Source organism: Gracilinanus agilis, chromosome 5, assembly GCF_016433145.1.
Source record: "Gracilinanus agilis isolate LMUSP501 chromosome 5, AgileGrace, whole genome shotgun sequence".
Taxonomy (NCBI): domain Eukaryota; kingdom Metazoa; phylum Chordata; class Mammalia; order Didelphimorphia; family Didelphidae; genus Gracilinanus; species Gracilinanus agilis.
The window spans coordinates 72,708,213-72,732,192 of NC_058134.1; positions in this window are offsets into that span (position 1 = coordinate 72,708,213).

The following is a 23,980-nucleotide window of genomic DNA, read 5'->3' on the forward strand; positions in this document are numbered from 1 at the left end:
TTTTATTATTTTATTTTTATTTAAGAATATATAATATATATTTATTATATAATAATTATATATTTATATTTGCATGTTTATTTTATATATTTATGTATTATATATTCATATTTTATTTATATTTAATAATACATATAATACATATTTAAAACCCATACCTTCCGTCTTAGAAACAATATTGTGCATTGGTTCCAAGGCAGTGACTCGCCCAGGGTCACACAGCTAGCTAGAAGGATATTTTTTTAAATATCGTTTTAGGAAGTAGCTAGGTGGCTCCATGGATAGAGAGCCAGTTCCAGAGACAAGAGGTCCTGGGTTCAATCTGACCTCAGACATGACCCTGGGCAAGTTACTTAACCCCCATTGCTTAGCTCTTACTGCTCTTCTCCCTTGGAACCAATACACAGTAAGGGTTTTTAAAGAATAAAAAAAATATTTCCCCAATTTCACATCAAAATAATTTTTAACATTTGTATTTGTGCTTGAGGGTCTTTTTTCAAGTCTAGTAAAAGTGCCGATTTTAATTCAATGGCTCCTAAGATTAGACATTTAACTAGAGGGAAGCCCAAATCAAGGTAGAAAGGTTGAAATGATTTTCTGTGTGTACCCTCCCCACCCACACCCATCTAGGTTCTTTATACCCAACATGTTTTGTGAGTTGAGATTAAAGGGTCTCCTCCCAAAGGGTATAAATAACATTTTAGGTTCTTCTCTGTGCCTGAGGAGTCATGGCAGCTGTCATTGTAATGTCTCTGGGAATCTTGCTTCCCCATCCCTACCCTACCAAGACTGGGTCAGAAAAGGTGGCTAGGTGGCACAATGCAAAGCACCAGAACTGGAGTCAGGAGGACCTGAGATCAAATCTGACTCAAACACTAGCTGAGTGACTCCAAACAAATCATTTAACTGTGTTTGCCTCAGTTTCCTCATTTGTAAAATGAGGTGGAGAAGGAATGAGCCAACGGCTCTAGTGGTTGCCAAGAAAATCTCAAATGGAGTACAAAGAGCTGGATACAACTGAAACAACGGAACAGTAACAGAACATGACCAGGATTTAATGGCGCCTCCCTCTTAATTCTCAGTGTCATCTCCCCATCCTAAAGGAAACCCAATTGGCAAAGAAGAATGGCACAACCACTAAACTGACCCTAATCGACTTCAAGCCGACATTTTTAACATGTACGATCCTCTTTAATCTAACCCCAAGCCTCATCCCATCTTCTCCCACCTCTGTGTATTTGCACACCGGCTTCAGAAGGACTCCCCAGAACCCCAGCTCTGCCCACTGAAATGTATCTCTTCTTTGTAGGCTCAGCTCAGATGCCTTTTCCTCCTTGAAACCTTTGCTCACACTCCCCCCCTCCTCTGAAAGTACGAACTTCCTCCTTTTCACTTTTATGTCGCTCTGACCTCTTCAAAGCGATGTGCCAAGGTACACCTACTTTCCTAAGGACACTCTACGGGGGACGGGAGGCAGAGGTGTCAAGGGGGAGGATGTTATTCAGAAACTGCTGTTTACTGAGAAGGAATGAGGGGCAGGGGGTCAGTCCAGGAGGTGCCAACCACCAATTTACAAGAGGGAAAGGGGAGCACATGCCAGCTGCCAACTTTGGAGGTTGGAAGCGGCTCTTACAGATGGAAGGGAGGGAAACATGGTTGCCAAAGAAAATTACCCTGCCTACCTTCTTTGGCAGGAAAGGCAGGGGTTTGCCAACTCCTGGACTCTGCATGGTTAACTCTGAGCTCTTGGTGGCATTGAACCCATAGCCTCGGTCTTGGTGGTACTTTGCTCTGGCCAGCTGGGATAATCAACCCTGACTTCCCAGAAATACAACTGAAGGAAGAGAAAAAACTCTCTTTGGGCAGTTCTCCAGGGAAGCCCTGCCACCTGCAAGCCTCCCTAAGTGGGAACGATGGCATTGATTCAACTGTGGCCAGGATCAGGGCAGGGAAGCTATACATGGGAGCCCTTTCACAAGCTGCTGGCTGCCCTGCTCACTTGCTGTTCGCCTGGCAAAGCTCACATGGATGCTAAAGGCCTCTAGTTCTCCTGGAACCAGGCTGTCGGGGAGGAATGAAAGAGCCTGGCCAGCTCACAAAGGAGGGAGGGCCCTGTGCACAAAGCCTGATTTGGAGAAAGCAGAGGTTGAGAGATGGGGAGGAAGAAGGGAACTGGGGCAAGAGGACTTTTCTTCCTTTTTTTCACCTCCACTAGGTTGAGAAGAAAACACTAGCCTGAAGGTCCTGACTGCCTGCTGCAGTCCTATACTGCCTGCTGGGCTGTTCCCAGGTGTACCTACCTCAGGTGGTGTTATTCTGACATTATGGGAAAAGATGGTGGCAATATCTCAGGCCCTGGGCACTGCTGTGTATCTGCTGTCTCTCTTACTCAATCTATTTTGGTCTCTGCCTCTCTCTTCTCTATGGTTTTTCTCATTTTTTCCCTCTCTTATTTGTTCTCCGTGATTATTTTTGCCTCCCTCTCGCTCTTTATTATTTATATTTCTTTCTATCTCTTGCTCTGTCTCAGGATTCCCCACACACATTTCCCTGCACATTTGTTATATTTCTATCTCTTTTTATCTGTCTTTGTCTCTCTATTTCTCTCCCCCTTTGTTTCTTCTATCTGTTTCTACCTCCTTCCCCTTCTCTATTATTCTTTTTTTGACTCTGCCTTTATCTCTCCGTCTCTCTCCCTTTTGTTCTCTCGCCTTCAGTCTCTTCCTACCACCCTCTCCTTCTGTTGCTCTCTCTTTTCTCTCTCTGCTTGGCTATCTCAGTGTCTCCTCTCCATTTCTCCTTCTGTTTTCCTACCTTCCTCCCCTTCACTATTACTCATCTCTCTTCTTTCCATTTGTTCTCTGTGCCTGATTCTACTTCCCACCCCTTCTATATTATTCTCTCTCTCTCTCTCTCTCTCTCTCTCTCTCTCTCTCTCTCTCTCTCTCATTCTCTATCATTCTTTCTCTTCTTTTTTATCTTTCTTTCTCTCTCTTCCTGTTCTGTATCCTTTTGTCTTTCTCTTTCTCTCTCCCCTCTTCTGTATCCATCTCTCTCTTCTCTATCCTCTCCTTTATCAATCTCTTTTCTCTTCTTTTCCTCTCTCTCTCTCTCTCTCTCTCTCTCTCTGCTCAGTCCCTCCTCCCCCTCTCTCTCTGTGATTCTGTCTCCTTCATATTAATCCATTTATAGCATTCTAGCTTGGCTTCCCTCATCTCCATCTGGAGCACAAATGGAGAGGGTCCCAAGGGTCTGCTGAGACACCCAAGGCTTGAGAAGGAGAGGCAGGGAGCAAATGCGGTGGTGCTAGCACTTGAGAAGGCTGGTAGTGGAGTTCATGGCAGTGCATACAGACCTCCCACTTACCTGAACAGGCAGAGGTGATTGGGCTAAAACTCTTACAGCTTCTTAAGAGGAGCCAGGCAGTCTCATTATTGAGGCCGCTGAGTCACTGCTGGGGAGGGAGCCAGGCTGTGCTCATTAGGCTTCTGCTTGAATGAGACACAGGCCACGCAGAAGCCAGTAAATGAGAAGTCCAGTCCTTGTTACTGTGGTAATGATTTCCTAGCTCGGGTGTGTAGGAATAAGTCGGGAGGCTTTGCTGCTTGCTACATCCTGTTGACTTTTCAGCGTTTGCATTTTTAATACTAACACCACAGGCTGGATCCAGCCACATGGCAGGGGTAATGGCAGCGGATCCGAACTCATCATTTCTCAGGCCCAGGCATCCCTGGGGAGGGCAAGTGGGGAGGATCCCACTAAAGAGAAAAAGAGTGATGGAAACAGATTCTTCTGGGATGGAGAAGAGGGGGAAGGAAGGAAGTTGATAAAGAAAGAGGAGAAAGAAGAGAGGGCAAAGAGGAAAAGAAAGCTATGGAGAGAGGAAGAGAGGGAAAGGGAAAGATGGGAGAGAGAAGGAGCTTGTAAGGAGAGGNGATGGAAACAGATTCTTCTGGGATGGAGAAGAGGGGGAAGGAAGGAAGTTGATAAAGAAAGAGGAGAAAGAAGAGAGGGCAAAGAGGAAAAGAAAGCTATGGAGAGAGGAAGGGAGGGAAAGGGAAAGATGGGAGAGAGAAGGAGCTTGTAAGGAGAGGAAGAAGGAGAAAGACTGGGGGAAAAGGAAGAATAAATTAGAAGGTAAGGATAGGAAAAAAAAGAGAGATAGCAGAAAGGGGAGAAGAAATCAGAGAAGAAAAACAAACCTAAAAGGGGTTGGATTTTGCACCAATGCGAAGGGATATCCTTGGATCTGAGGTCCAGGCTGGCCCAAGTTTGGCCATGAAGCTAAATCACCACAACCAGTGGGAACCAAGATGGCAGCTCCTTGCCCTACCTTAGAGAAGCATAGTCAGCTGGGAGGAATTAGCAGATAAGTACTTCTTCCATTTAAACTAGTTAGTTTACAGTGACACCGTTTTTTATGGCGGGGGAAGGAGGGTGAAGGGAGGACTGAGGATGCAGAAGGGACTGGTGGGGGCCTGAGAAGTCTGGCCCAAAAGGCACTGGCCCCACCCAGTGCTCCAGGAATTTGAAGGCCTGGCTTCCCAAGCACATGCGGTGTGTGTTATTCTTACCACAAACCAAAAATATGTTCCTGTTTGAAATGGTTGAATCCACAGCTGTTTGAAAATCCCCTGGTACTTCTGAGACAAATGATCCAAGTCAGACTGTGCTAACAGGGTCAGCTTTAGAGCCAGGAGAGAGGTGTGCTTGATGTAGGATCCCTGCAATTCCACCCTCTGGCCCATCAATCACTGCCCAATGGAAATCCTGTGGGGCTGTCAGACTCTCTTACAATATTGTTTACATTAGAAGATGATATGAGTCTCCTCTGGCAAAAAGAGAAAAGAAAATCCCCAGATCCAGGCTCGATGAGCCACCCTCACCCACAGCAGAGACACCTAGCGGGGTGCTGTCTCTTTACAGGGGATGGGCTGGCCCAGAAGGAGATGTTGGGGAGTACCCCAGCCTAGCCTGAGCACCAACTCTTGCAAGATGGGATAATGCTGCTCTCCCTCATCCCAGGGGGCTTTGCTTACCTGAGAGTCTACATCACTGGTCCCCGGCATTTCTTCTCAGATCTTACTTTAATATGGGATGGAGGGAGAAGAGATGGGAAAGTCATTTCTTGGTTTTGCCTCGGAGCCTTACTTAAAGGGGGGTGGCTTTTCCCTGCAGGACAGAAGAAATCAATCAAACAGTTCTTTGACTGCCCCCCAAAAGCTGGTGAGAGCCACCACCAGAAATGCCTGAGGATAAAGCCCAGGAACTATGTGTGCATATTGGGAAGGGAAATCTTCCAGCTGTTACAGCTGCCAGCCTTGCTAAAGAAGGATTATGCACCTGTTTAATCTTGATAGAAAGCTCCCAAGTTACGGACTGTTCTGCTCTAACACACCCCATTAAATATACCCAGAGTCCAAATGTAATAGAGGAAAGGGAAAAAAAAAAACACCTTTGAAGTAGCAGGCTAGAAGTGATACGGGTTGGCCCCAAGTTATGTCTGAGGAGAGAGAAGAGGTCCAGGTGCAAGACTGAATTTCCTCTGAGGTCATATTGACCTCCACGGTGGAAATCTGTGGTAACAAAGTATGGGGGGCTGAGGTGGTGGGATGGAGAAAGTCAGCCCTCCCTCACTGTTGGACTACAAGGACTAACATACAACCTAGACTCAGTTCTACGTCAGGGACAGGGACCTGATTGTTCTCTTGTTTCTGTTAAATTCTGCATCCCTAAACAGTTTTAATCTTCCTTTTATATTGGATAGGTTGCTTTGTCCCTGAATAATCCCAGGGAGATTTATAGAGACTGGGTAAAAGCAAGGGAAGAAACTTTTGCTGGGCCTTATTGGGGGAAAAGGAGTCTGAAAGGGGATCCAGGAGGTCCAGAATGCTCCAGATCCTACGGGGTGACCAAGGTCCCAAGCAGAATGACCAAATTTCCAATTTCTGTAGAAACTGAGCAATTGACGACTAGGAGACTGGAAAACCCACAGGGGTATATTTCTTCACTCTGTTCAACTGACTTGACCATAGTTATCAGTTCCAGAGTTTTTGAAAATAAGGTTTTTATTGATATTCTTTTTTTAAAAGAATTTACATTGCGTATATTTCTCCCTATATTCCACCCTGTCCTCTTCCAAACATCTTATAACAAAGGATTTTTTTTAAACCCTTACCTTCCATCTTGTAATCAGTACTGCGTATTGGTTCCAAGGCAGAAGATTGGTAAGGGCTAAGCAATGGGGGTTAAGTGACTTGCCCAGGGTCACACAGCTTGAAAGTATTTGAGGCCAGATTTGAAAGCATTTTTTTAAAAAAAGAGATTGAAAAGGGAAAAAAAATAATCAGAATCAATCAACACATTGAAAAAAAATCTGATATTCCTTGGACCCCAGCCTCTGTGAAGGAACAGGAGAGGTGTCTTCTCATATCTCTTCTTTAGAGTCAAATTTGTTCTTTATCATTGTATAACATTCAGTATGTTTTTAACCTTTACCTTCCATCTTAGAATCAATACTGTATATTGTCTCCAAGATGGAAAAGCAGTAAGAGCTAGCTATCAAAGGGTTATACAATAGACTGGAAGGCCAGTGTGAATATTAAACTAGTGGCTAAAATGAATATTTCTCAGGCAGCTTCTGAATAGCAGAGTAACTTGGCCAGACTCAGACAGCGAGGGAGTATCTAAAGTCAAATTTGAACCCAGGTCCTCCCATTGCTAGGTCTGACTCTCAATCCCGAGTCATCTAGCTGGCCCCAACATTCAGTTTTGATTGTTTTGTGGTGGTTGTTATTTCCATTTATATTGTTGTAGTCCTTATATAAACAGTGGCTCTGTTTACTAGGCTTTGCATCAATTCATACATCTTTCCATATTTCTCTCTGTTCTATTCATCATGTTTGTCATTTCCCACCTTCCTTGAAAAACACTAAGCTATTGGACCTAAAGTGCCACTTGCCCTGGTAATAAAAATTGCTAGTTATAGCTCTGGAAGAAATGCCTTCTTCTCTATCTCTACCAATCAAAGCAGATTTTCCTTAGTTTAGCTCGTGAATCTTTACATGGTAAACTATTCTCTTCTCTGATCCTGAGATTTATAATCTTAGATACAATGGACAGGATGGCCAGTGTGAGAATCAAAGTAGGCTGAGATGAACACTTCTTGGGCCACCTTAGAATAGCAAAGGCTCCTGGAGGCTTCTGACCCTCTGCCTCATCTTGGCGTCCAACACCCCTAAAAGCTCCCTTTGCTTCTAAGCATCCCCACCTGCTACCTCCATTTTCACCTTAGAGGTTCTAGAAAGTTCCTAGGTCTGGTCTGCTCCTTAACTGGACATTTTCTATTCCTTCTCAGCCCTAGTTTGGCCCATTTGTCACCCAGAACTTCAAAAATCTATCTGCCACAACTCCGGGACCACTCAGATTGGAGATTGCCAGGTCCCATGGGTCCAGACAGAGCTGCAGGTGGTACAGAGCCCTTGGCTACCAGTGTTGCAGGTTCTTGGAGGAGATTCTGGGCTAGATCAACTTCACTGCTTTATTGATGAGATTTGGAATGGAGCTAACCATCCTGCTAGTGTTCACACCAGGGAGCAGTACGGAGTAAGCGCTTCGGAAGCTCGCATTGCCAAAGCTTCTCAGCGTCATCAGCTCCAGGAACTATTGATTTCACAGCCATTGGTTCCCCCCACGCCACGCCCCAGCACTCATCTACCTACGCAGGACCAGATCAGAACAAGGGCTCCTTCCTCCGCTCCAAAGAGGTGAAACTGCACTTTGCCAGGCGTTAGATTTGGATGGCATCACTAAGTGTCCAGAATTGCTCTGTGATGCAGACATACGCAGGCAATCTGCCTTCTCTCTGTTCCTTGAGCCAGTCAGAATCCCTGGCAGGTGGCTAATTGGTAAGTATTGCATTCCAGGTGCCATGCTTTGAACTTTGGCAGAGCCTGGGCCAGGGCACGTGGAATGCTGCTTTTTGGTGCTGGGAAGGAAGTATTGGTACGAGGTCTTATCCATAACCCCTCGATCATGGAGTGTCTAGAGATGAGATACCGAATATCCCTGCCCTTCTCTTTGCCTTGCATTTCTTGACTCCTTTCTCCCCAATCTGCTCTCAGACCTCCAGCATTTGGCAAACTCCTTAAAGTCTCTCAAAATTTGAGTCAAAGAAGTCCCAATGGGAACTAATCCGATTTTCTCTTTACCCCAGGGCCACCTGATTTTCAGAGAATCAAAGAATCAAAAGAACCTTAGAGGTAATCCAGTCCCAAGGTCCATAAGCATCCAAGGTGGCAGTGGCTAGATAGCCTGGGGGTAAGGAGTAGGATAGTCCCTGAACCCAGATGGGGAAAAAAATTACATCTTTATTTCAGTAGAATTAGCTTTTTTCTTTGTAATTCTGTATATTTGGGTGTATGCATTTAGAAATATTTTGAGAAGGGTTTCACCATAGTGCCAGTGGGACAGAGGGACCCCCAAAATGCTAAGAACTCCTAGTCTACTCACTTCCTTTTATGAATGAGGAAAACCAAAGGCAAATTGAGAAATGACTTACTCTTAGCTAAATGAGTAGTTAATAGCCAAGTCTCCTACCAGGCTTACAGCTCAATGACCTTCTCATGCTATCCAATTGCCTCCATGTTGACAGCTTCCTTTAAAATATATCTATGATCTGACATACTGTTTTCTCCCTCTTAGAAAGGAATCCGTTCTGGCTCTCTCTGATTTCAGAGAGGCACACAACAAGGCCACTATCTCTTGTTTCTTCAGAGGTAGGAATGTGGCCAGAGTTCAGTGTGAAGAATATTATTTATGCCACAGAGACTTCGTATGGCGGCCAAACTGGTCTCATGAGTTAGCAAAGATAGTTTGTCCATGTGATGTCATCTGAAGGGCTCAGGAGAAAGTCATCTTGGCCCCCAAATATCCTCCCCCACAGCAGATTGGGACACCTGAAATTTCCAACATCTGCTCCAAAGCCTTCTTCATGCATTTGAACTGGGTTAAGAGGGTGTGGCTCAAGTCAAGATAGAAGGAATAAACAGGATGCCTTTCTGGGTCAAGCCAGAGTTCATTGGTAGCCAAATACAAGAGACCAGGCAGAAGGCCAGGAAGGAGTCCAGAGCAATGGCCCAAAGCCAGGGAATTCAGAATGGAGTCGGGGAGAGGGGGAAAGCAAGAAGAGAACAGGAAATATCATCATGACAATGGTTTGCACTATACGACGGCTCTATCCTGGACCAATTTTCTTTAGTCAGCTAATGTGTATTAAGTGCTTACTTTGTATAGGACTATATCATATACTGGCCCTGTGGGGGGAAAAAAAGAAAAAAGAAAAACAAAGAGTTTATATTTGGTTATGCGGTGGACCCAGGGCTGGACTTGGAATCCTGAAAACTGGATTGGAGCTCGCAGTATAATTGTAGGCAATTTATTTATCATCCCTAAATCTCAGCTTCCTCATTTGCAAAATGAGATAATCATATCTGTAGTATTTACTCACAAGGTTTTTTGTGAGGACAGGTTGAGTAGGCAACTTTTGTAAAGTGTTTTGCAAACTTTTTTTTTATGATTACTTACCATCATGCCCTCTAACTTCCTCCCACCGAACAATAAAACAAGCAAAAGAAAATTCATAATAAATATGCATAATCCAAGAAAACAAATGCCCGCTTTGATGACTTCTTAGGATGCACATCTTCTTCTTTATTGCCTCTCTGTCCTGTTTCATCCTCGATCCTCTGAATGCGCAGTTTATCGTTGTATTGGATAGTGTCCTGAAGTCTTTCAAAGTTGTTCTACTCTAAACTCTTGCTATCGTTAACAAGAATTGTTCTAGTTCTGCTCACTTCTCTCTATGTCACTTCATAGAGGTGTTCCTAGTTTGCTCCAAAATTGTCCATTTCATCATTTCTTGTGGCAAAAATATAATTCCATCATATTCATGTAAAATTATGGTTTGTCCTTCTTTTCAAAGAGGAGCCATGGCATCACAGGGTGATTGATGTCTTGACTCATTTGTGAAGTGGATGGAAGTGAGGCAGAGTTGCACAAAATTGTCCAGCCTCACTTCCTCCTCCAGAGTCTTCCAACTCCAGTGGTAAGACAAAAGTCAGGACAACCTGGCTTCTTTGATGACTGACCAAGCTCTAAGTGCTCCACAGTGCCTGCCTTCAGTTGCCTTCATGGCTATTGGAACAAATTGTTTCTATCAGCCCATTCCACTGCAGGGGGAGTAGAGGGGGAATACCCCCATGCTTGAAGTAAACACTCCCCCAACTCCCCAATTTTGCATATTCATGTAAGATCATTGTTTAGTCAAAGGTGGCAAACAAATGGTAAAAGTAATAAAGGTGGGCACTCCCTTAGTTCCCAGGTTGGGGCTACTATGAAAAAGGCTGTAATAAACAGTTTTGTACAGAAAGATCATTTTTTCCTTCTTTTGATTTCTTTAGGTTGTAAGCCTGGTAGTGATAAATAGCTGGGTCAAAAGGTATTCACAGCTTAATTATTATGGGAATAGAGTTCTAAATTTGCTTTGCAATTAAAAAGCAATCTATAAATATTAATCATTATTCTACTGGGGGGATATAACACACAGCTCAGCAAATATAAGATTATTGTAGAAAAAAGAGAAGACTTATAACTGGACAGATAAGGAAAGGATTCCTAGAGAAGTAACCCCTGAACAGAGATTGGAAAGAAATTAAGGATTCTCCAAGTCAAAGAGGAGAAATAAAGTCCAGGCACGAGGGGCATAGTCTTCACAAAAGCATAAAAAGAAGATTGGAATGACAGACAACTTGGCTGGAATGTCTGGTAGATGAAGAAAGTCATGTGAAAATGAATCTAACAGGTAAATTGATGTCAGATTACCGTGTCTTTGACACCCCAATCTGAGGACTTTTATCATAAATACAATAGGGAGCCCCTGAGGAATTTGAGGAGAAAGATGACAAAGTCAAATTACATATCCAAATTGACTGAAATCTTTCTTATTTGGGGCAATTTCATACAATTTTCCCTCTTTTTTGTCATTAATCATTTCAGTCCTATCTGACCCTTCATGACCCCATTTGGGGTTTTCTTGGCAGAGATTCTGGTGTGATTTTGCCATTTCCTTCTCCAGCTCATTTTGCAGATGAGAAAACTGAGGCAGAGTGAAGTATCTTGCCCAGGGCCATATAGCTATTGAGGCCACTTTTGAACTGAGATCTTGTGTCCAGACCTGATGCTCTATCCCCCGTGCCTCCTAGCTGCCCTTCTTTCCTCTTCAAATACATCAATAGTTTCATGTTCTCCAACTGAAATAACGAGTCTAATATGGAATATTACTAAGAGCTCCTCCCTCTTCTCAGACTCTGGCAAATATTCTAATATTTCCAATATTCTAGTCTGTTCCTTTGCTTTGTATGAATGGTTCCTTCTGAGTCCAGAGATATCCCATGCCTTAGGAGAAACCTCTAACTCCTTCACAGTAACTCTCTCTATCAAAATAATAAAGTCTTGCTTTATTCAAATGTCCTCATGACCTGTTGTTTGCATTTCATCTAAATCATTCTTTGTATTTTCTCTAAGAAACTCACATTCCAGCCATCTAGAAAGTTCTCACTCAAAAGTCTAGTTCCCTGGTCCCTTAAGAATAAATTTTCCTAGGGGGCAGCTGGGTAGTTCAAAGGATTGAGAGCCAGGCCTAGAGATGGTTGGTCCTAGGTTCAAATATGACCTCAGAGACTTCTTAGCTGTGTGATCCTGGGCAAGTCACTTAACCCCCATTGCCTACCGTTACCACTCTTCTGCCTTGGAGCCAATACACAGTATTGACTCCAAGACGGAAGGTAAGGGTTTTTTAAAAAAAAAGAATAAATTTTCCTTTAAAAATTCTACCACATCAAAGTTACAAGTATGTGAAATAAGTAAATTGGTTCCAGTCCAATGGAAATATGTAGTGTGAATCAGAATCATTCATTCTCTGCACTAAGTGGGACGTAGCTTTAATAACATTTCACTTCTGTTCTTTCTTTTTATAAAGTCAACTCAGGTAGAGCAGTTCCAACAAATTCCAATGAACAAACATTTACTAAGGGTCTTCGAAATGGGACGAGGCTCAAAGATCTCATGTTAGAAAGGTCTTCAGAGGCCACCCACTCTAATGCCTTCATTTAACAGATGAAGAAACTGAAATCCAAAGATAGGAAGTGATTTGAATGTCCTGGGAACTGGAAACAAGGACAAGAAAGATTTGGGGTCACTACTGGCATGTCAGGTCATATGATCTACTGGTTAATAAGACTATAAGTAGAGACAGGCAAGGTGTTACATCCACATATATTCAAGCTGTGTTCTACAGGGTTAAAAAACTTTAATACTTTAATATACTTTTAAAAATAAAACTTTGTTTATGCTATTATTTTTATATGTTACATATGTACATTATATTTATACTTTAAAAATAAAATTAAAATACCTTTACTAGACTATTTAAAATTAAATTTTATTTCTACTTTTATATTCGTTATATGTTAAATTTAAAAGGAAATTTAAAACTTGTAATAATTTAGCTTACTTTTTAAAATAAACTTTAATTTATACCTTTATACTTATTTATTTCTACTTTTAAAAATTAAATAAAATTTTCAATATATTAATATACTTTTTAAAAGAAAATTTCACTCATGCTTTTATGTTTATATGTTATATATATTACATTCATACTTTTAAAATAAAATTAAAATACTTTTAATACTTTAATGTACTTAAAAATACAATTTTATTTATACTCTCATATTTATATGTTGTGTGTTAATTGTATTTCTACTTTTGAAAAGAAAGTTTATAATAAAATACTTTTTTGTATTTTTATGTTTTATGTTTATATTATTACATACAAATTATATTTATACTTTTAAAATGAAATAAAAATTTTAGTACTTTTATATACTTTTTAAAAGAACATTCTATTTATACTTTTATGTTTACATGTTATTCTTACTATATTTCTACTTTAAAATATAAAATAAAAGTTTTAATACTTTAATACTTTTTTAAATGAAGGAAATTTCACAAAGGTAAAATGTTTCAGATTAGAAAAAAAAAGAGAAAAAGAAAACCTTCAGAACTGAGCAAATATTGGTCAGCCAGCAAGAAAATAAAAATTGACAGATATTTTGTAGTATGTTTGCAATACTCCCTCTTCACTCTATTATATCAGCAGACAGGACTTTGACTGTCTTATGTTAAGAGCATATGACTTAGAAAGGTCTCACCCAAAGAAAAAACAGTTTCAAGTAAACACAATATCATAAGTTGAGTCTACTCACAATAACAAAAGCCTTCTCCTTTAAGTTAATTCGCTTAAAAATCAATCCATTTAGTGAGGAAGAAAAGAGCAAGAATGACCCAAAAAACAACCCAGCTAAAGCTAAATTATTTGGGCTTCATGTAGGGCAACTAGCCAGTTGATTGAATTGAAATGCCAAATTTTCCCTTTTTGATTGCTTCTTTTGCTGACTTCTTTTCTATTGTTGGCATAGCTTAAGTCATCTCCCATTCCCTGGACATCCCCAATTTGGGTGATATTCCAACTATATATAGGAAATATCCATCCACTTGGATGATGGCATCTGCCTGGAGGAAGCAGGAGAGATTGGCTACTATTATAAATACAGGACAAAAATGTGGTTGTCCAAGATGAAATGATAATGGAATCAGTCTCCTCCTTAGGTATGTGCTTCTCCCTTAGCTACAAGATAGCAGTGAGAAATGGTGCTTCTTTACTATCATTTTCTATGCCTCAACTGAAGTCCTTCTCAGGTATGTGATCACTGCTGGTCATGATGCTGAATTCTTATTGGAGCTAGCTCTAACTGACTTGAGGGAGGTCGCTGTTCATTTTTTCAGTGTATTACAACTCAGAAACTGGCATCATTACAAATCAGAGCTTTTTTTTTTTAATTTCTAGGTTTTCATAAAGCAGTTTATGTTAAAGTATATGCTCATACTTTTTTTTTTTTGAGAGTCTGGTTGTTAAACATTTACCAGCACACCCTTGTAAAAGATTATGGAATTCTTTATAACCATTTTCTCATGGACTTCAAACCCTTGAGTGCAAGTTCTGGTGGGATCCAACATGATTTGCTACAGCCCCAAGGAGGAATCAGCCTAGAAGTCTGACCTCAAGGTAATGGGACACACTCTAGTTGGTCGATGTCCTACCTAAAATGTAAGTACTCAGAGTTGAACACAGTAGTCCAGATAGAGTCTGACCAGGGCAGATTTGAATGAAACCATCATTTTTCTTAAATAGACTTCTCTGGATGTATACTTCTCTTATACTTAAGTATTTTTGTTGTTATCATTCAGTCGGTTCAGTTGTGTCTGACTTTTTTATGACTCCATTTGAGGTTTTCTTGGCAAATATACTGAAGTTGTTTGCAATTTCCTTCTCCAGTTCACTTCTCCAGAAAATTGAGGCAAACAGGGTGAAATGACTTAACCAGGGTCACAAAGCTATTGTCTGAGGCTAGATTTGAACTCAGGAAGATGTCTTCCTGATTCCAAGTCCAAATGTTCTCTCCATCCTGCCACCTAGATGCCATATTTAAATATAAGTATACTTATAAGAAACATATTTAAATATACTTCTCTTAATGCAATCTAAAATTCTATTGGCTTTTTGTAGCTGCCATTTTAAGCTTGTTGACTCATATTGTTAACAAATAATGAGCTTGTAGTTCACTAAAATCCTCTGATCTTTGTCAGATGATATCCATACTTCCCCTATTTAATTTTATCACTTATCTCAGTCGAAATCATTTTATTCAATTCAGCCCAATTAGACTGTCAAGACTTTTAAAATTCCAACTCTTATCCATTCAATTAGCCATTCCTCCCAACTTTGTGTCATCTGGAAATTTGAAGAGCATACTATCCAGAGGCACCTAGCTTGAAGTCAGGAAGACCTGGGTTCAAATTGACCCCAGTCACTTACTAGCTATGTGACACTGAGGAAGTCTTTTCATCTCTGGTTACCTAGGGGGCAACTAAAGGAATCAGGAAGATATGAGTTTAACTAAAGCCTGACACTTATTGGCTGAGTGACCCTGGGCAAGTCACTTCACTTCTGTTTGCCTTAATCCATTGTAGAAGGAAATGGTAAACCATTCCAGTTTTTGCCAAAAAAACTTTGCCAAGAAAACTTCACGGACAAGTATGGTCAATGAGTCAGATATGACTGAAGAACATAACATTCCTTCTATTCCTTTTTCACTAATCACAAATAAAAATTACACTTTGGGTCTGATCATTCAACCAGTTCCAAATCTACTAACTATAATAATAATCTAGCTCAGGGGCAGCTATATGGCTCAGTGGATTGAGATCCAGGCCTGGACACAGGAGATCCTGGGTTCAAATCTGACATCAGACACTTCCTAGCTGTGTGACCTTGGGAAAGTCACTTAACCCCCCATCACCTAGCCCTTAGTGCTCTTCTACTTTGGAATCAATATGTAGTATTGATTCTAAGATGAAAAGTAAAGGTTAATTTTTTTAAATGATAAGAATCTAGCCCACATTCACCTTTTATGTAAGAATAGTTTGAGAGACTTTATCAAGCCCTTTGCCACAATCTAAGCAAACTATTTCTAGTGTTCTCCAATTCTACCAGTCAAAATAGTTACTGGTGAAGTGAGGTTAGTAAGGCTTAGCTTGTTCTTGATGAAGCTAGAATGTCTCTTTATTATCTTTTCATTTATTATCTATCAAACTCCTTTTTCTATGTAAATAATAATAACAATAATAGCATATTTAATAGCAAGGAGCTTCACAAACATTATCTCATTTGATCCTCACAACAACCCTTGGAGGGAGATGCTATTACCATCCCTATTTTACAGTCAAGAAACTGAAGCAAACAGAAGTCCAGTGACTTTGCCCAGGTCATATAGCTCAGAGATATGTGAGACCAGATTCTCTCTCAGGTCTTTCTGACTCCAGGCTGAGCATTTTCACCCAGCTGCCTTGCTAATAATGTTCACTAATCGTCCCTTTAGTAAGACATTCTTGCAAAGGTCAGTGGCCATGCTCTTGTCTTTTTAATGATTTAGGACATTTACCCCTCCTCAATCCTGTGGCACTTCTCCCAATTCACTAAAATTCATCCAAGATCTTGACCCTACCTTGGCCGTAATAGAGCAATTTTAGTTATGGTTCACCAAAGAGTAGTGCCTCTCTTACTCCCTACCCTCCTCTTCTGGAGTATCAAATCCCTTTTAGCTATTTTTTTTGTTCTGTCCTTTTCAGTCCAAAGAGCATTCTCATTCAAATCAATTTAACTCAAGGAACATTTATTAATCCATTCAAAACACCAGCCATTTGCTAGGTACAGGAGACAAAAAGACAAAAAAAAAATCACTCCTGGGCTCAAGGAGCTTAAATTCTCCCTGATGTAAAGCCTAAGCCAAAATAAATGCTGAATATCTCTGCCTTCTCATCGTCATCCATTATCATTACCCCATCCATTCTAAGCATCAGTGACTTGGGGACAGGAGTTCCCTCATTACAGAAAAAAATAAAACACCAAGAGAAAGGTCAATATATGAGATCCCAATCATTTGTCAGATAGAAAAATGTTACCAATAAAAGACCATTTTGTGATTAAATACCCAAAGACTCAGAAGATGATTAATCATACTTACATTACTGCAACTCAGAAAGAATTGATGAAATTTCTTTGAGAATACGAGCAGAGATAGACACCTGCATGAATCTCTTCAACCAATGACCCATCAAGGCTAATTTTTGTGTTTGGCTCCTCCATAGTCCCCACTGGAAACAGAGGCACACACCTAATTTGAGTTGTCTGAAGAAAAAGATCATTTTGGTCAGAGCATAACTAGGGTGGAGTGAATAGGGCAGCACTGGGAATAGAAGGCAGCTCTTCAGCTAACACCCGTGAGCTTGGGGGAATGGCCATTCCTTCCAAAAGCAGGAAGCTCGATGTGAATGCTTTGAGGAATGTGGGCATGGGGGGAGGAAACTCATATTTTAAAATTGGCGACCACAATATAACTTTATAACTCTCTTATTTAGTATAAAACCTATAAGTAAAATAAGCAGAACCAGGAGAACATTGTACACAGGAACAGCAATAGTGTGGAATGATCAACTGTGATAGACTCAGCTACTATTTTTAGCACTATAAATGTCCAGGACAATCTGAGGACTTAGGACAAAGTATGCTATCCACCTCCAGAGAAAGAATTGTTGGAGTCAGAATGCAGGTGAAAGCAAAGGACTTTTCACTTGTTTACTTAGGTTTGGGTTTTATAAGATTATTCACTTACAAAAAGAACAATATGGAAATGTGTTTCACATGATAATACATGTATAACCCAGATCAAATTTCCTGTCATCACTGGGAGGAGGAAGGTAAGGGAGGGAGGGAGGGAGAATATTTTGATCATATAACTTAGGAAAATTTGTGTGGACATTTATTATATGTTAATTGGTGGGAAAATATATGTATATAAAGAAATTACTTTGCATTAAAGTAGATACCCATTATTGTAGAAAGGCTAAACAAGTTGTGGTACGTGATATAATGAAATGTTAAAGGATCTTGAGTAGCATAAGTACCAAAAAATATGAAAAAATGTATCTGAACTGATGAAAAGTGAAGTAAGCAGAAATATAATGTAAACAATGACAAGATAAATGGAAAGGACAAAACAATGGGACAATGTTGTAAAATTTACATGTACAAAAGGATATGAACAAACAGTTCTTAAGTGAAAACTTATAAAATATTGATAATTCTATGAAAAAATACTCCAGATCACTAATGGTAAAAGAAATAAAAATCAAGCAACCCGAAGTTTTTCTTCACACTCAGAAAATAGACAAAATGACAAAGGTTGGCAATTGTTAGTGATCATTGGGTTATAAAAGATGGTAAAGCTGTAAACTGGTACAACTCTTCTGGAAAGTGATTTGGAATTATGTAGACAGGCGGCTCAGTGGATAGAGTGCCAAGCTGCAGTCAGAAAGACTCATCTTCGTGAATTCAAATCAGGCCTCAGACACATACTAGCTTTGTGACCCTGGGCAAGTCACTTCACACTGTTTGCCTCAGTCCTCTCATCTGTAAAATGAACTGGAGAAGGAAATGGCAAACCACTCCAATATCTATAAAAAAACAAACAACCTTCCAAATGGGATCGTAAAGAGTCAGACATGACTGAAAAACCACTAAACAACAACAACAACAACAACAGATAAAGTAATTAAGTCCATACCTTTTGATTCAGAGATTCTACTGCTAGGTCTATACCTTAAAAAGATCACTGGCAAAAAGAAAGCTCCCTTAGACACCAAAACCTTTGTAGCAGAGTTTTTGTGGGAGCAAGGAACTGGAAACAAAGTAGATTCCCATACATTGAGAAGTAGCTAACCAAATTGTGTATGGGAATGGAATGGAATATCATTGTGTTCTAAAAAATAATGAGCATGATGAATACAGAGAAGTGTGGAAGGGCTTATGCTACCTGACGTACAATGAAGTAAACAAATCCAGGAAAGCAATATAGACAAGAACAAATGTAGTTCCAAAGAAATGTGAGGAGACAGCCTTCTTCATCCCTCTATTTTCCCTTTACAGAGGTGGAACGATCCATAGGTATGGAACACTGTATATAATGTCTAATGTTTTTTTTTAATCTATTGATTGGTTTTGTTAAAATTTTTTCTCTTCTCCATTTTTTCTTTTAAAAAGCTTATCTTTACAAGAGATAGCTGATGGGGAAGGAAGGGTTGATGAAAGAATAAAGAAGGAAATCTGGGAAATAAAAAAACCTAGAGGAAACAATAAAAATATTTTTTATTTTTAAATACTATAGTGACCAAGGGTAGGTAGGAAACACAATGAATAGAGCACCGATTTGGAATTAGGAAGTTTCACCTCCTTGAGTTCAAATCTAGTCACAAATACTAAGTAGCTGTGTGACCCTGGGCAAGTCACTTCACCCAGTTTGCCTCAGTTTCCTCATTTGTAAAAGGAGCTGAAGAAAGGAATTCAAGTCACTTCAGTGTCTTTGCCAAGAAAACTTCAATGAGGTCACAAAGAGTCAAACATGATTGAAACAATTGAAAAACAACTTAGTAACCACACTCAAATCCTGAAAAGGAAATATAAGAAGTCATCTCCCTTCCTTCTTAGCAGAGGTGGTAGATTACTGAGTGTGGAACACAGTAGATGATGTCATATTTCTTCACTATATTGGATAATTTTGTTGAGCTGGGTTTTTTTTTTCTTTTTTTACTGATTTGCTAGAAAGAATGGAAGATCCTGGGCAATTCACTTAAGCTTGGTCTGCCTCAGTTTCCTTAACAGCAAAATGAGAATAACGATAGCACTTACTTCTCAGGGTTGTGGTGAGGAGTAAGTGAGATAATATTTATAAAACTCTTAGCACAGTGCCTTGTCCATAATCAGCATCTATAAGTCTATAATAATAATGTTTGTTGAATCAAATTAGCTAGATTGACAGTAGGGAAAAAAGATATTCCATTAAACTCTGTTGTTGTTGTTGTTGTTCAGTCATCCCTGACACTTCATGACCCTCTATGGGATTTTCTTGGCAGAGATACTGAAATTGTTTGCTATTTCCTTCATTAGTGAATTAAAGCAAAAACAGAGGTTGTCTGAGCTGATAAGAGTTAGTGAATGTCTGAAGCTAGATTTGAATTCAGATCTTTCTGACTCTAGGCTCAGCTCTCTATCCCCTGAGCCACATAGCTGCTGCCATTAAGCTCTTAAAGCTCCTAAATGTAATTCAGATTACAGAATTTGGCTCAGTTCTGTAAATTCTGTGGGGGTGAGATTTAATATGATTCTCAAACCTGCTCTGATGTCCAAAATACCTAATAGTATGGCTATCTGCAAGCAAAGAGTTTGGGGCCATCATTGTGTTGGGTGGGTGCAGAGGATTTCCTGTCTAGATGTTTTAAAAATCAAGTGAATTGATTTCCCTTATTTCCTCGGTGGCTGAGCTATACCCGCAGAGACTATTGGTACCATGCTTGCAGCAGCCAGGTCTTGCACACGTTGATCATTCTTTCCACATACCAGTACCCAAAAGGAAATGATTAAAATGGAGCTGTACCGAAGGGTCCAGCTGGGACGCAAAGGGAATTTTCATCGTTCTCTTTAACTCATCCAGACCACTCTGTCAACTTGCTCTGTGCATCCTTAGCCATTTGCCTCTTCCCAGCCCAAATATGAGATTTTTTAGTTTTCACATGGGTTTTCATGGTGGTTCTATTAAAAACTTTCTTGGAATACTCTTCTTCTATTTCAAGACTTTGGGTTAAATTTTTCTGCTACTTGCTAATTGCTGAAATTAAGGAAAGGAATGCTGGTCTTAACTCAGCCTCCATTCTCCTTCCTCTAAATCTTATCTGTGTCAGTGCAAGAATGGGACAATTATCACCTTCCAGACAGCACCTCTTCTTAGACACCACCATGAAACCTCAGTGACCTACTTAACACGAATTCTCTAAGCCCGAATCAGGAAGGAGACGCCATTAGATGATCTATTCCTTTTTTTTCTAAGAGATACGAACGCCAATACTAATATCTAGTTACTCATATATTAATAGGAGAATAATATACAGAACTGCCACTCACAGAGACAGAGCTGTTGCCCTTAGTCCCCAAGAAATATATCATCGATCCATAAAAATTGAAGACCAATCTTTTTCTTAGATGTCACCATACCAAGTAGTTGTTGTCTCCAAACTACATGGAATAAAAAATAGCTGGCTTTTATATACTACTTTAAGTTTTATAAGGCATTTTCCATGTGTGACTCATATTTCATTCCTCTTCAGGCTCCACTCCTTACTCTCTGGACTTTTCCTGACCCTGGAAGGTCACTCTGGTCCCAGACTTCTCACACTTGGAAGCAGGTTCTGTGACTCTTCTTCTGATTGCCTAGCATATATGTGCTTAATAAATGTTTATTGAGACAAATATGGGAAAATGTCATAGATGATGCATGTAAGAACTAGATTAGACTGCTTACTGTCTTGGGGGGAGAGAGTGGAATGGAGACGGGGAGAATTTGAAACTAAAAAATGTTTTTAAGTGATGTTAAAAGTTGTTTGGCATGTAATTGAGGAAAAGAGTAAAACATTATTTTTAAAAATTAATGTTGGTTGATTAACTGCCTCCTCCCAGAACCTCCATTTTAAGGAAATTGCCCAAGTCGGCCATGTTTTCATTCCTCTCTGGGCTCCATTCATTTCTGATTCTAGAATTTCCTTGCCTTGCCCCTAACATGCGTACCCTTCCTCCCCTCCCTGTTTGTCAGCCTCCTTTTGTGTGTTGTCTTCCCCGATTAGAACATGAGCTCCTGAGGCAGCTAGATGGCCCAGTGGATAGAGATGGGAGGTCCTGGGTTCAAATGTGACTTGAGACACTTCTTAACTGGGTGACCTCAGGCAAATCACTTACCCCTCCCCCCATTGCCTAGTCCTTCTTGCTATTCTGCCTTGAAATCAATACTTAGTATCAATTCTAAAACAGAAGGTAAGGGTTAAAAAAAAGAATACAAGCTCTTTGAAGGCAGGGACTATCTTTCCTTCTTCTGTTTGTTTTCTGGCATTTAGTACAGTGTTTAATAAGTGCTTGTTGACTTGATTTGACTTTACTCAGCATTTCATTTGGTATTCCAAATAACCCTAGGTAAAAATGCTATTATTGTGTCCATTTTGCAAATAAGGAAACTGAGACTGAAAAATGTTACGTTGCTTGACTAGTGGGATTTGAGCTCCAGACTTTTGATCTGCTGCTCTACTAGCAGCCTCTAATAGAGGTTTTGAAAATAAAGAAAAAGAACTTTAAGAAGAAATTTAAATCCTGTAGAAACAGAACAAAGTTCATGTCATCCCTCTTGTCCTTTTTACATCTGGAGTGGTCTCAAAGATGCCTTGGGTGAGCCTACAGAAGATGAGCTTGTGTCCTAATAGCCTTACTAATTATAAAAAGTCATCATTTTATCCCCTCACACAATAGTCTACAGAACATTAAACACAAAAGAATAATGGCAAATGACTGAAATGATTGTTCTCAGACCGTTTCTATAGGAATCTCATCAAATAAATATGAGAATAAGATCAGTATAGCAACCAGAACCACAATAACAATAAAAAGCATCACATAACACCTAGGGCACTCTCCTGGGCTTTCAGCTTGCCTATCAGAATCACCACCATTTACACCATGCTTTAAAGTTGGCAAAGCACTTATGTGAACTTTGTGACAACGCCATGAAGTGGTAATACTGTTTTGATGGATGGACAAGTTTTAGCCAGTATCACTTGAATGAAGCAAAGCCCAGTGTGTCCTGGGATCTGTCCACATTTATTCCCAGGCTCCTAGATCTTATACCGTCAAGGCACCAAATGATTGTAGAATCATGGACTTAGAGATGGAAGGGATTTTAAAGACCATTTAGTCCTCTCTTTTTTCTAAAGATTGGGTTTCCCTATCTCACTCAGGTTAGAAGTATAGGAACTACTATGATTGGCACAAGAGTTTTATCTTTCTGAGGGTTCATCATGTAAATGCCGAATGTAGTGTAGACACCTAATTGGCTTAACCCACTGCAGCTCAGATCACCAAAAAGTTCTAATCTCAGTTTCCCTGGCAACAGGGATTACTAATGTGTGCTACCTAAGCTTGCTCTACAGATAAGATCCAGGAATTATTATGACAAGGTCGCAAAGGCAGGAAGTACCCATGAGAAGAAATATTTGTAATACCTGCTATACGGTACTATTTGTAATACCTGTAATACTGCAAAACACTTTTTCATCAAAAAAGGGCCCCATTATTTTTGTTGTGCTTTATTTACTAAGGCAGGGAAATGAGCAAATGCTTTTTAGAAACATTTGAATTAATTTTTTTAACAACTATGGTGCTTAAGGGATCAACTCCCTCAGTTAATCACACACAAAAAATCTTTTAAATCTGAATATTGTGCTCCATCCTTTCTGCATTCTACTTATTCAAAGTTCTTCCGTTTGTGACATTAGAGCAGCATTTTCTTTGAACTTTCTTTTATTTTAAAACCCTTACCTTCTGTCTAAGAATCAATACTGTGCATTGATTCCAAGGCAGAAGAGTGGTAAGGGCTAGGCAATGGGGGTTAAGTGACTTGCCCAGGGTCATACAGCTAGGAAGTGTCTGAGGCCAGATTTGAACCTAGGATCTTGCTCTCTATCTACGGAGCCACCCAGCTGCCCCCTTCTTTGAACTTTTAGGTAACTTTGTAGTATCAATGAGATTCACTCTGATTCTGCTACCACCTTTCCCCATCACTCCAATGAAGGGAAATCAAAATGACTGCCACAACGTCTCATCTCTCCACCTGACAAAAGAAAAATGTTTCAAAATTACTTAATTGTTTTATTCTCCAGGGTCTTCCTTCTAAGTGCTCCCTCTTAATTTAATAAAAGAACTTATCTATGCTAGTAAATGTCTATGGCTGCTCCAGCCTCAGAATTTGTTACCCTGATGTATACTTATCATCTATGAAGTGGGATGTCAGTCTCCTTTAGACTCCTCTGTTAGGGAACTGGGCTGAACATGGACCAAAATCAAGGGCTGTTTCTATAACTCACCAAAAGGAAGTCAAAGGAGCCCTGAAGACAAGTAACACAACAGAATCTGATTATCCAAAGTAAACAGAACTAAAATATTGCATCTTAGATTCAATTCAATTTAATCAATCAGCAAGCCCTGGTTGAGTGCCTACTATGTGCCAGGCACTGTATTAGTCTCTCAGGATACAATACAAAGTAAATCAGTCTCTACTATCAAAGAGCTTTCATTCAGCTAGTGAGAATTCTGGGTATTCACAGATAATTAAATATAGGATATATTAGAAATAAATATAGAGTGATATAGGGG